Below are 12,738 nucleotides of genomic sequence, written 5' to 3'. Positions count from 1 at the left end.
GCGAGGACCTCAGAGAAAACTATGCTTACAGCTTGAGCCAGCACCAAAATGGCTTAAGGAGAGGTGCACTCAGATTTATCTCTGGGCAGAGATTCACCATGGTCGCACCCACGCGGCTTATAGCCCCCTAGAAGATTTCTAAACTCACTCGAACCATCAAAGATCTCCACAATCAAAAGTTGGTACAGCAACAGGAGCAGTAAGTAGACCGCCGAGCAACCACCAGCAATAAAAAGTGCGACAGGGGGGGAGAGTGCAGAGAGAGGGTTAACAAAAGCAAAGGAAACAAGAAGAGCTGAAAATATCAGCGGAGCTCAATAAGTTTCGGCCCCTGGACATTGTCCATCCTCCGCTCGAGAGTCGGGGAGAGGTTCAGGTACATTCGAGGACGAGGATGGGGATGAGTACTTGGACTCGTAGCTCGTACCTCGTACCTTGTACCTCTACCTACATTCATTTGAATGCAGACAAGTCCTTGCGTCGCCGTCAGAGGTGATCTTCCTTTGTGTGGCAGCCAAGTGCTGCTGTCTGCGTCGCTGCTGTTGTTGCTTCTCCTGGCATCTCGAAGGAAACGAAAAGCATGCAGAAAAAGTTTTATTATGCGAGCCAAAAAAATGGGAATATTTTTTTGATATAAAAATATTTGGAACGGACTGCGGCTGGCAGCAGCAGCAGCAGCAGCAGCAACGGCGGCGGTGGCGACAGCAGCTTGGCAGGGGGTTGCAAGGGGAACGGCAGCAGCAGCACATATGGGGGTAAGGCTAGGGGAGGGCCAGGCCAGGCCATTGCCGAGCGACGAGCTGCTGTGTGCCCCTTGCCTCAGTCTCAGTCTCAGCCGCAGCCGCAGCAGCACAGAAGTGTTGGATGTCATCTTATTATTTTGAGACCAAGGCAGCGACGCGGGCAGAGCGATCGCCTTGATGATGACCATGCGCCCGTGATTGCCCCTGCCACCGCTGCTGCCACATCGTGGCTACGGGGCCGCCACGTCCCCCGTCAGATGTAAGCCTCGCAAAACTGTGGGAATAAAAACAGGATTCAACATAAAAATTGCGTTATCGCCACAGATACGGACATTGTTGTTGGTTGCCGCTGCTGCTGCTGATGCTGCTCCTGATGTTGGACCATCGTGGCTGATGATGCCACCGATTCCTTGATGATGCTCCTGATGCTGATGCTCATCGGCAGCCAGCGGTTTCCTCGCTTCGTTCTCTCTTTCAGCCTCTCCTGCCCAGCATTCACTTCGTTTTGGCTTTCGTTTTCTGCCCTACAAATGAAGGAAAGCAAAGCCTTTCGATCCCTTTGAAGTTACGCTTGACCTTAGAAATATTTATAGAACGAACTCAGATTTTGGTAGAGTTTTTGGAGCACATAAGGACTGCTTTTTATCATTTATAAGCTCAGCTTTTGGAAGTTCCCAAATGCCATCTTCGTCTCAAATCAAATCTATTCCCAAATGTATGCACAACATTATCGCCCGTTGAGGGTCATCGCACCTGCTGGCTGGCAAATTGAGTTGGCAAAATGCGATTCTACGAGAGAGAGCGAGAACAGAATAGATCTTATCGGTGGCATCTAGATACGCTTTACTTGTCGCTCGGCATTGTCCGTGACTCCCGAGTTAATTAAACTTGGGCGGCACAGGCAGGGGGCAGGAGGCAATCAGAGTCGAGTGAAGCGAGTGGATCATAAAAACGGATTGGCCATTGCCCGGCGTTATGCTATGGGAGCAGAAGAATCGCACTTAATTGAAATGTTCCTCAAACATGCCTCACACACACACACACACTATAGAGAGAAAGAGAGAGAGAGCCCCGGAGAGTGAGAGGGCGACAAAACGCATCGGCGGTCGCGACTTTGTTCAGCATCTTGTGGCATCCATTCAGCCCGGCTCTGGAGGGGTCAATCGGAATGACAAAAAATGTGTAAAAATCCAAGAGAGACAGTGGAATCCACAGAGAGAGAGAGAGAGAGAGAGAGAGCGAGAGCGAGAGAGCGGCGACGGAAGGCAACTAAGGCTGTGGCTGTGACTGTGACTGTGGCTGGGTGGTTGCTGGGGCGAAGAACTACAAAAAGCAGACTCTCCCATGCACAAGCTGGCCCTGCTGTATGTGTGTGTGGAGATGCGAGAGAAGTTGCAATACAAATGCAATTGCCTGCCGCTGCGAATGCGAAAAACAAAACAAAAAGGAAGGCTCTTCGCTCTTCGCTCTTGCTCTCTCTCTCCGTGTGTGTGTGTGTGTGTGTGTGTTGTGCGCTCTCTCTCTCCCTCTCCGTGCTGGAGAGTAATTTGCATTTGTGTGCGTGTAGCTGCAAGCTTTTTTGTGGCTGTAGCTGTAGCTGTAGCCTGGCGACGACGGAGACGGAGACGGTGACTGAGAACAAACTGAGACTGAGACAGAGACAGAGACTGCGACTGCGACCTAGGCTGAGTGACTACCCAGCCGGGTATCTGTATCTGTATCTCAACGCCACTCCACTCGCAAGTATCGCGGACGCGCAAACGACCATGCGAAAATATTGCAATTACAAATCTGGAACTTTTTACACCAACGGTTAAAGCAACCGGCCATCAGCAGTAGTTCAGAACAAAATCAACCGAAATTCAACTCAAATTCAGTTCAAATTTTTGGAAAATTATTATTACTTTTGGCAAAAAAACGAAAACGATTTAAAACACGGAGTCCGCGCATACAACGTCTTCACACACTTTTGGATTAACATCAGCAATAGAGCCGGCAACCATCAACCTTCAACCTTCAACCTTCAACCATCATCAACATCAGCGACCAACCCCATCAAAAATTGCAAAAGAAATCGAAATCTAACAATAGAAATTTGAAATTATTACAGTCACAGTCTCTACCACAAAACTTCTTGTTATAAGTGTTTAAAGATTTAAGCAAACATTTGCCAGTTTTTGTTTAAGTTTTTTCTTTATTTGCTGCATTGAATAATAACGGTAATAGCGGTAAATCTTTTCCAATAATCTAATATTCTAATATGATTAAGTGCACCAGTGAGAGAAGAAGGATCACAAGCAAACGACGCTTCTAATTACGATAATCCCTGATAAATAATAAATTATAAAAAGTAAATAAATACTAATACGCAGTCATAGGCTAATAATCAACTGACGGATAAGCTACGAGTGTGTCTATGGGCGAGCGTGTCAAACTGTAAAATCACGCGAAAATGCAGCGACATGTCTGGAAATGCATTAAAATTAAATACAAAACCTATCAATTTCTAACAAGTGAACAAACACAAGCAAACACAACCTGAACACAAAGAAGGCATCGAAATCGAAATCGAAATCGCAATCGAATGAAGACAACGAATTTCAACCTAAAAGTGCATATTGAATACTATTCCGTGCCAAGTGGAAACTATGATCATCAAGTGAAGAAGCCCACGAAATAAACAACAAAAAAACAATCAAAGTTATATAATTAAATATTTAACCAGTGAGAGCAAACGACTTTTGCTACCAACACACACACACACACACACAAGTGGAGACTGCGTTTACACACACACACTACAGTCGAGAAACTGCATTTGCAAATCAACTTTCGGATTGGATTGTACCAGGGATTGGATCGGTGCCAGTCTTCAGTCAACCACCCCAAAACGCAGTCAGCAGCCAAAAGCAACGAAGCAAATTGAAACTAAATTAAATTTCCATCAAAATTAAGCCCCAAAGCAAAACGTAACGAAACAGTTCAATTGCAATTGAAGCTGCAATTTAATGTCAATGTGATGTGCCTACACCTTCTCCTTCATATCATACAAAAGCTTTAAACGCAACTCCTGAACACGCTTTACGTAACGCGCGAACCCGATCGAGTGCCAGCGAAAGTGCAGCTCGAAAGCTTTTGAAACGACTCGGCACGGCTCTGGACCAACTGCAACGTTCGCTCAAGCCCCCTCCCTCCCCCCACAAGCTCAAGCTCCCCTCGCACACAAGCGGGGTACACGCCCCAGTAAAGCATAAAGCAAGAAGCAAAAAAAGAGGGAGAGCAACGCACTGCAAATCTCAGAGCAGTAGAGTGGAGAGAGAGAGAGAGCAACTGCAGCCGATTGCAGAACGGGAAACGATCGCGAGTGCAGAGAGCTCGTAACTTGTTCTCCGGCCGACGACGCAGCTTCGTCGTGCACTTCCTGCACCGAGCTGCAGCGGGCAGAAGACAGCGATCGTCGCAGCAGCAGCAGCCCCCAGCAACAAGGCCACAAGAGAGTCGCGTCGGCGATCAGTTTGGCGGCGAATGCAACGCTGATTGCAATTACTGCAGGCAGGCAGACGAAAAGGAACGACTGCATTCTTTAGCAAAAAGTGAAAGAGAGAGAGAGAACTGAGTGCGGTGACTGATCATTGTCGTCATAATCATCATCATCATCAGTCTTGTCGTCGTACTGGCGCTCTACTGTACACAGAACAGCAGCAGCACCTTAGCGCTGCACTCTGCATCACTCTCACTCTCCCGGCGATCACAGATCGCGCAACGTGTCGGCGGTCTAGCGCGAAAGTTGTGTTGTGAAAATATCTTTTAGCGCGCACACGTCAAACCGAACTAGATATTGTAATTATAAGTGCACCAAAGTGAATCCAGTGAAGTTCTTTGCATAGTGCAAAAAGAAACAGAAACAGCACACACACACACACACACACTAACTAAATAAATATAGAAATTCCCATAAATATAGCTTAGCACATTTTCGGATTAAATATCTAACACACACACACCTACAGCGCCAATTGGATACTCTACACATTTGGATACACCAAGCCAGAGATACCTCGACACTCGACTGGAAGCTACATCACAAAACAAATTCCTTTGAGTAAGTGTTAACAAACCAATTTAAAGAGATAAACGATGCCAGACAGCCCTCTGGTTGACACACCTTTTCAGTAAATAGACAGCTATAGATCTTTATTCCATGTTTATTGTGCGGTCTTAAAGATATGAGATCTAGAATATCTGCCAATTCTTTTCAAATGAAGACTGGTTGAGAGACTTTTGGTATGGTATATTCTCCTATAATATTCCTTTAGCCTGGCTTTAAGGTATTGAAATTGCAATTTTGGCACACGTACGCTTTAGATGCACTTTTTGAGATCGATTGTTTCTACCGGAACTTTTAAAAACTTATTTAAAATCACCAATCGGGTTTCTGAGAAGCGCTGGGCTAAGCTGGCTTTCCAAGCCTGGCTAGCGGTTCATATTTTCCTGGAATAATCCGTAAATTGGCACACAAATTCCCTCGATACTTCTAAGGTTACTCAGCTGTTTTACTGTTAGCACCCACTGTGTCTGTTTCTTCTCAGGGTTTCCATTTCCATTTCCAAACTCGTACCGGCTCTTCTGTGTAACCTGAGAGCTCCTCTAACTTTTTGCGCAAAGTAAATAAATTCTGCATATTTTCGCCACACAGTTTCGATTGAAAGGCAAATGCTGCTACTCAGCAGAGTGCTGAAGAGAATTGCTCTTATTTAATTTTTATTTTTTTGTTAACTATAGCAGAGAGAGAACTGAATGAAAAAGCATTTGAGATGTTCACGTGCAAGCCCTGCACTGTGCTTACCTTGGTGCTTGACGTGTGATGTGGGAAGCGGGAGGCGTTGTGGATACACTCTGTGTGTGTGGGGGGGCTTGGTGGAGAGTAAGCCCACAAGTTCATGACCAAAAAGCCGGATAACGATGGCCATAACGACGACGACGACAAAAACAGCAACATTGGGCGAGCCCACTAGTCGGCTCCGGCCGCAGAGATACGCCGCGTGGGCGCTGGTTTCGGCCCTGGCTCTGTCCTTAACCCCTACCCACTCCCCACTATCGCTCAACTGTCTGAGCCCCTCTCTCTCTCGCTCTCGCTCTCGTCCCTGTCCCACTGTCCAGTTCGGTCAATCTCTCTGCAGTTTTGTCCGTGTGTCCGCTGTGTCCGTGTATCTGTATCGGCATCTGTGTATGCCCCGTGTATCTGTGTGTGGCGGCCCTGCTGCTGCAACTGTATGCGTTTATTTTAGTTACCGATTCGACGGTTTGCCTTGTACAAAAATTTACAGACAGCATCTACATTTTACACACAGCCCTTGGGCATGGCATGGCATGGCATGGCATGGCGTTCATGCCTTTGCTGTTTTTCGCTCATTTTAACCCCTTTGAAGGAATGTTCGGCCAAAGTTTGTGTTGTATTTTTTTCCTCGCTTTTGTCTGCCTCTCTGGTTCTGTGTTCCTAATGTGTTTGTGTGTGCGTGTGTGTGTGTGGATGGCATTGTGGAACGTCGCCAGAGTATCTTTCAGTTACTTTATGGGGCCAAAACTGTGCATTCTTTAGCCTATTTCTTAGCAATTGAACCTTTTGTTTGGCTTAGTCTCAGGTCCAGCTTTTACTTTTTTTTCATGGCAAAAGATTCAAGATTGTAACGCGTTCCACAGCGCAGAAAAAAAAAACAGCATAAAGAACACAATTATACTTGGCTTCCACACGCGACAAAACTTGCTCGTGGTTTTTTTTCTTCGCATTTTATGCCTACACACCGGAGTGACGACGGCGATCTTTCGCAGGGAGAGAGAGAGCAAGCTTGCATGCCTGTGTGTGCTTGTGAGAGAGAACATCATGTTTTTTCGCCATTCGCTTTGTTGTGCAAATTCTGCTGCCACTCGCGCTGCTTATTTTTCTCCCGCTCTCGCGCTCTCTTGAAGCTTACGCTCTCTCTCAATTCCTGCTTTTTTTTTTTGCGAAACTTTTTGCCCGTCTGTCGGGCTGTGTGTGTGCGCGTCTGTGTGCGAGAGAGAGTGTCTGTGGGCTCTCTTTCTGCCTCTGTGTGTGCATTTTTGTCGCCGCCACCGTCGTCGCTGCTGCAGCTTTCGTTACGACTTGCGGCTGCTGCTGCTGCTGCGACTGCGACTCCACAAAGTTGTTTGTGGGCTTTGTTGTGCGACGGACGGGGCAAGTGACGACGGAAGACCAGCAGCAGCAGCGCACAGAGCAGCAGCGAGCGTCAGACGAAGAACCGAACCGAGGAGAACCGGTGACGTAGCCGTCCGCCGCCATTATTACAACGCGGCTGCCACACGCAGGAATTATTGGCCAAATCCAAGTCCAAGACCCCAAAAACACAAACAAAAAAATATCTAAAATCAAACACTCGGAAGCGGTTAGTGCAGTGGCTGCAGCAGCAATCGGAATCGGAATCGGAATTCAAGTGCTTGCCAAAATATCCAAAATAATAGAAATTCCCATATAGCGTCGAGCGCACCGCGAAATTTATTAATATGTTGGCGGTAAGCGCGCGCGGCATGCGAAACGAAACGTAACGGAACGGCAACGGCAACGGCAACGCGGCCAATTGTGATCTCATAAAAGTACATAGATACATTTGTATCTAGCTCGTAAATATAAATATTTTATGTAGAAAATGCAAGAAATCTAGGAACAAATTGTGCAACGCAAATATTACAACAATAACCCAAGAAATCCAATTCAATCCAATCCAATCCAACCAATATAAATAGTAGTTCAACTCTGAGCGAAAACCAAATCAACGAAGGGAATTAATATTGTGAATATTGTAGTGCAACCCCACACAAAAAAAGGTAACGTCGGCCTGTGTATCTTTGAGATACACTTGGCAAAAAGAAACTGCAGTTTGCGATTAGTGCGAATATACTATATGTATGTATGCACATACAGACTTGCGACAGCAATAGCAATCCCATCAAGTGCCAGTATCTGTATGAGTGACTGTGTTCGTTTGCGTGAGTGTGAGAGTGAGTGCGAGTGAGTGTTTAGTACGTTCCGATGTGTGTGGTGGGGAACTAAAAGCGACGGCATTTTATATACTTTTTGTTCCTCTTTGCGCTGCTGATTCTCTTGAATGCAGCCAGGCCCCAACATACAATATATGTATGGCTGTATGTTTGTACATATGCATGCCGCCTCTCTCGCTCTGTATATTTGTGTGAGTGCAAAAATTAGAAATTGCGCCCAGTATATATTCTACATTTAAATATGTATTGTATATAGAATTCCAAAGGCGAGAAACAGCTGACGCATGGCATGAAATGAAACGAAATTCATTTTATGTGCGTTCAGGTGTTTTCTGATATTTCTGATGCGGATATTTTATAAAAACAGACGACAACAACGCCCACGGTATCGGCTGGCAGCGTTGTTCAACACTGCAGCGCGCACACACACTTACAGTGGGCCCCCTCTTCCAATACACTGAAGTTAGAGCCCCACACACAGATGCAGCAATGAGGTTTTTTTGCTTCTTCCTCTTTGTGAGTGCCGCGTGCTAGTGTGTGTGTGTGTGTGTGTGTGTGTGTGTGGCAATGCATTTAACGTCGTCACAATCGCATTAAACGCTGCTGCTAGCGTCGTCGTCGTAGTCTACCTCTTAGCGGTGCCCGCCCGCCCCTCTTCTCTTTGGCAACCAGCCCCACTGCTGGCACCCGCCAGCCGCCTCCTTTGGTCCTCATGCTGCCATGCCTGTCCACCATTTTGATTTTTGCCTTTTGCATCGTGTTCGTTCTCCCTTCAGCCTCTCTCTTGCTCCAACGCCGACGCCGCTGACTGACGCCGACGCCGCTGCTTAAATCATTAAAAAGTGAACTTAAAATAAAGAAAAGTCCAGACAAAGTCGGAACCGAACCGCTTCTCCCCTCTCTCTACTCTACTCTGTGCATGTGCGAGAGCATTGCTGCCTGCGAGTAGCTGTGTGTGCGAGAGTGGCAAACCGGTTTGTTCTGCCTCTGGAACTGTGCGAATTTCGGTTCGTGTGCTTATTCTGTTGTTGTTTGTTTGTTGCCTTGCTTTGGCATTTGTGGGATTCGCATTCGCGTTCGCATCTTCTTCAGCTTCAACTTCTTGTGGCTCTTCCTTTGATTTGTTTTAGCACTGCATTCGGTATGGAAGCGAAAGCTTGCTCCTCTTCCTGGGCTCCATTTCGGCCACGTGTCAGCCAAATGGCGTCCACACACAAACATTCGCACTTGCACAACTTAAACTCTCACACAGTTACAGCTTTGAAAACCGGCCGGCGAGCATTGCAGGCATGGGGGCCGCAAAAGCTTTGCTGCTGCTGCTGCTGCTGCTGCTGCTACTGCAGTAAGCGCCAAAAGCTCTCGAGTGCAATGCGCTCTCTTTTTTGGTGAGGTGAGAGGCAGAGGAAAAAAGAGAGGAATAAGGAAAATCAGTAGAAAAGCAGAGAGAGAGAGAGAGAGAGAGCCACACTCTCACACAACTACAAACAAACACACACAGCACACACGTTGCTGCAATTATTTGCAGTTCTTGTCTTGCTTCCGTTTCTTCTTCTGTTGTCTGTCTCCTCCTCCTCCTCCCACTCCGCAGCAACCCCGCCTGCTGGTGCATGTGCGCATAATTTGGCGCTTCGCCATGTTTTCTCCGCCGCCTGCCTTTGTATTTTCATGTTGTCGCTCCATGTCGCGCTATGCGGCTGCTTCTGCTGCTGTTGCCCCCAAAAGCCGCATGGAGTCGTCGACTTTCATTTCGTTTGGGTGTTGCATGATGCATGACTCTTGCTCAGCAAGAACACGCTCGCACTGCCAGGGGGGGCAAGAGGAGGCAAGAAGCGAGCAGGCAAGCAGGTTGGGTCTTTTGGCCTGAGGAGCGACTTGACAGTCGCCGGCAAACACGTTTTGGCTTTTGCATTCGACTTTTGCGCTTTGTTAAGTAATTTCAATTTAGATTTTTCTTCACATTTTGCTAGTCTAAAGCATAAATAAATTTAGGATAAAGTTAGAAAATCTTTAGTTATTTTTACTAATTATTTGTTTAATTTTCTACTCGTCCCTACCCTTTGAATATTTTCCTTTCTTGCATATTTTTTTTCTCCTTACTTCCCATCTTGGCAATTAGTTTTTAGCGCTGCACACAATTTATGCAACATTCAGGCCACAGCCAACGGGTGCTCTGCCACAGGCAAAGGCATTTCCAAGCGCTAGGATATTCTTCCATTTAGTAGTCCTGGGTGTCGTCTCTCCTGCCCCACCCAAAACCACTGGGTTGACACTCGCACCACAGCGGGAGGCCACTGGGAGCAGCCTATTTTTGAAAATAATAAAATATGCTAAAGAACAACTAAAAGATGCAAACGTGCCCTGCTGGCTTGCCACCCGACCAATGCAATTGAGAGGCGCCTGCAGCCGGCACTTTTCTAATTCGGGAAAAACTATGGGGAACCTGCCACTTTGGGGCATGGCACAGCCCGACTCGGTTCTGCTCGGCTTGTGTTGGACTTGGATTTGGATTTAGTTGGGGGTTGGGTTCGAGTCCGGGCGGCACGTTGCGCACACAAAAGCGCAGTTTAGTTTCCGGAGGATCGTGTGGAATGTGCCTTGCCTTTTTGGCCAACTCTCCAAATTCCACTCTTTGTATTCTCCTTGCTTGCCACTGCTCCTGCAACGGCATTGGCTCCTGGGGGGGGGCATCTTTGACAGCCATAAAAAAGCACGCCATTCTCTTCTTTTGGAAAACTTTTGTGTAATTTTCATTTTGCGCTTGTCGCGTGTGTCTTTCCCTGCCCGCCACCTCTGTTCGCTGTTGCAGGCAACGAACAACGTTGTTTTTCCCACTCCTGCAGATATTTTGGCAAGTGGAACAGCACATAAATATGTACACACACAATACTACTCGTGCTTCAGACAATGTTTGCACATACAACTGTCCGTCCGGATGTTCCCTTGCCGCAATGCAGTGAATCCGGTAGGGCCCCATTTGGACAAACACGTGACTGACCCTCCAGTGGCCGGAAGAGACCAAGACCCAATCGGAGCCGCCATTTTCATTTGTGCAGTGCACTTTTGCGGCCACAAAATGTGAGCATCAAATATTGAAAACATTTTCTTTTGCCACCGCCACCCCGAATTTACGGCGGCGCCTGGTGTGCCCCTGTTGACGTGGCCAACAAAATAGCGTCTGATTGGTTTCTTGGCAACACTGCCGCGCCTGCCACGTTGTTTATTCGGCCCAACTCGACTTGCAACTTATTGCAACGATAGCTTTGATTTTGGCAACAGACAACAGCAATTGGGCGCAACTGTGTCTGTGTCTCGGATTACCTTGCAGGACCAAGTGACTGAGTGTCTGCTCTGTTTTTCGTGATACTCAAACCAACAGATTTACTAGTAGCTTTGATAACATTTAACGATAATTTAAGGAGTCCAGCGTGTGGCGGAAGCTCTCTCCATAGCAATCTTTAAATTCCTAAAAAAATCTTTCACTTTAATTTGTACCATAAATTATATTGAATTTCTTCCCTTTTAATATCCATCTAAATTGCCTCAATCTAGTTTTCTTAGTTTTCCTGCACTTTTGCCGGCAGAGTTTGTTCGTTGTCGCAGTGCCATAAATTCTGCAACTTATGCGGCCAACTGGCCGTCCCAGAACCCACTCTCCCCACTCCGTCTGGGGCTATAAATTACAAGAAGCATTTGCCACACTTCCGTTCGGCACCTGCTCCCGCTCCTGCTCCAGGCTTGGACTTCCAGTTACTCTTCGAGATACACATTTGTGTGCCTTAAATCGGCTTAGCTGAAGGAGTTACTAGCCGTGTCGGTTCATCTGCCCCCAAAGAAGGGGCTGCTCAAAATCAATAACTACACAAAGCAATGCTGTACATATCCCCCCGACAACTGTTCCGGTTCTCTGGTCTGTCTCTTCCTCTCCACATTGTTGTCGCCGTTCGCCATGGCAATAACATTTAAATAGCCACGAAAGCCCACTCCGCCCACTCGTTGGGGGAAAGTTGGTGTGCCCTTGTGCAGCTTCTTGAAACTCACCTTTCAAAAAGCCTGAAACTTTAACACTTCAAACAGCACTTCGATGGCATGGCTAGCAACCCCAGACTTGGGGTTGACTCCAACTCCGCCAACTCCAGACAGCGCCCATGTAGTTTCTGTCGTCTGGCTTCGGTCTTTGGTGCGTGGAAAGTGGTGGGGAAGGGTAGAGGTTGAGGCGTAGACTCGTGCAGGAATGGGAATTGTAATTCTAGCCCAGACATCCACTGGCGACGCTTTGTCTGTCAGACGACGAGCCGCCCGGTCGCACAGAGCAAATGTGGCAAAACCGATTTATTTGGCTTTATCAGCAATTTTTGATTTTCTTTTGTCTCCTATTCAAAGAGAGTCAGAATTCCAGTCGCATTAAATCGGTCTTCCTCTTTACGATCGGGTTTTTTCTGGCTGCGGCTGCGGCTGCGGCTGCGGCTACGGCGATTTGTCATATCGCTGATTTACTAACCTTACACCAGGCATTATCTCTTGGCAAAGGAGCCAAGAATGTCCCATCCATACCCCAATGCTGGAATCCACCCCTGCAAAGTGAGCAAAAAAAACAGGACAAAAAAAAACACCGACTAGCGGAGGGTGGTTTGTTCGTTCCGCAGAGTGTGCTGAGGGTGTAACTAACCGGCACAAGTGCAGGGCAGGGCAGGGCAGGGTATGTACATTTGTATGAGTGTCTCTTCCCTGTGTTTGTGTGTTTGCGCATATCGCCGGCATCAACATACAATTTATTGAGGTAGTTACCAAGCCAAGCGAGCGGGTCCCTTACTTTACTGCCTGCAAACAGCAAACACAACGAACAAAAAAAAAATAACCCCCCCCCCCCCCCCCCCCCCACCACCCACACCCCCAAAAAAAAAACAACAACCAAAAAACAAAAACAACTAAATTATATTTTTACGAAAAAGAAAAGGAGCCA

At 47.1% G+C, this 12,738-nt stretch overlaps 1 protein-coding gene across 28 annotated transcripts in view; it reads left to right on the top strand.

Moving 5' to 3' along the window:
• The window catches only part of LOC117584943 (heterogeneous nuclear ribonucleoprotein R), a 50,604-nt gene that overhangs the window by 17,535 nt on the left and 20,331 nt on the right, over positions 1 to 12,738 (top strand). The window contains exon 1 of one of the 28 annotated variants that reach the window (XM_034274107.1): positions 3,549 to 4,845. The exons of 26 other annotated variants lie outside the window; for them this stretch is intronic. The gene's annotated coding sequence lies outside the window, so the exon portion shown is untranslated. Of the gene's footprint in view, positions 1 to 3,548; positions 4,846 to 6,964; positions 7,605 to 12,738 lie in introns of those variants that run through there. One more of the 28 variants, XM_034274108.1, reaches the window with a different exon arrangement.

The sequence above is a fragment of the Drosophila guanche genome, unplaced genomic scaffold (genome assembly GCF_900245975.1).
Source record: "Drosophila guanche unplaced genomic scaffold, DGUA_6, whole genome shotgun sequence".
In the NCBI taxonomy this organism is placed as follows: Eukaryota; Metazoa; Arthropoda; class Insecta; order Diptera; family Drosophilidae; genus Drosophila; species Drosophila guanche.
Note: the sequence above shows the minus strand (reverse complement) of the source record. Positions and strands in the feature narration are given on the sequence as shown.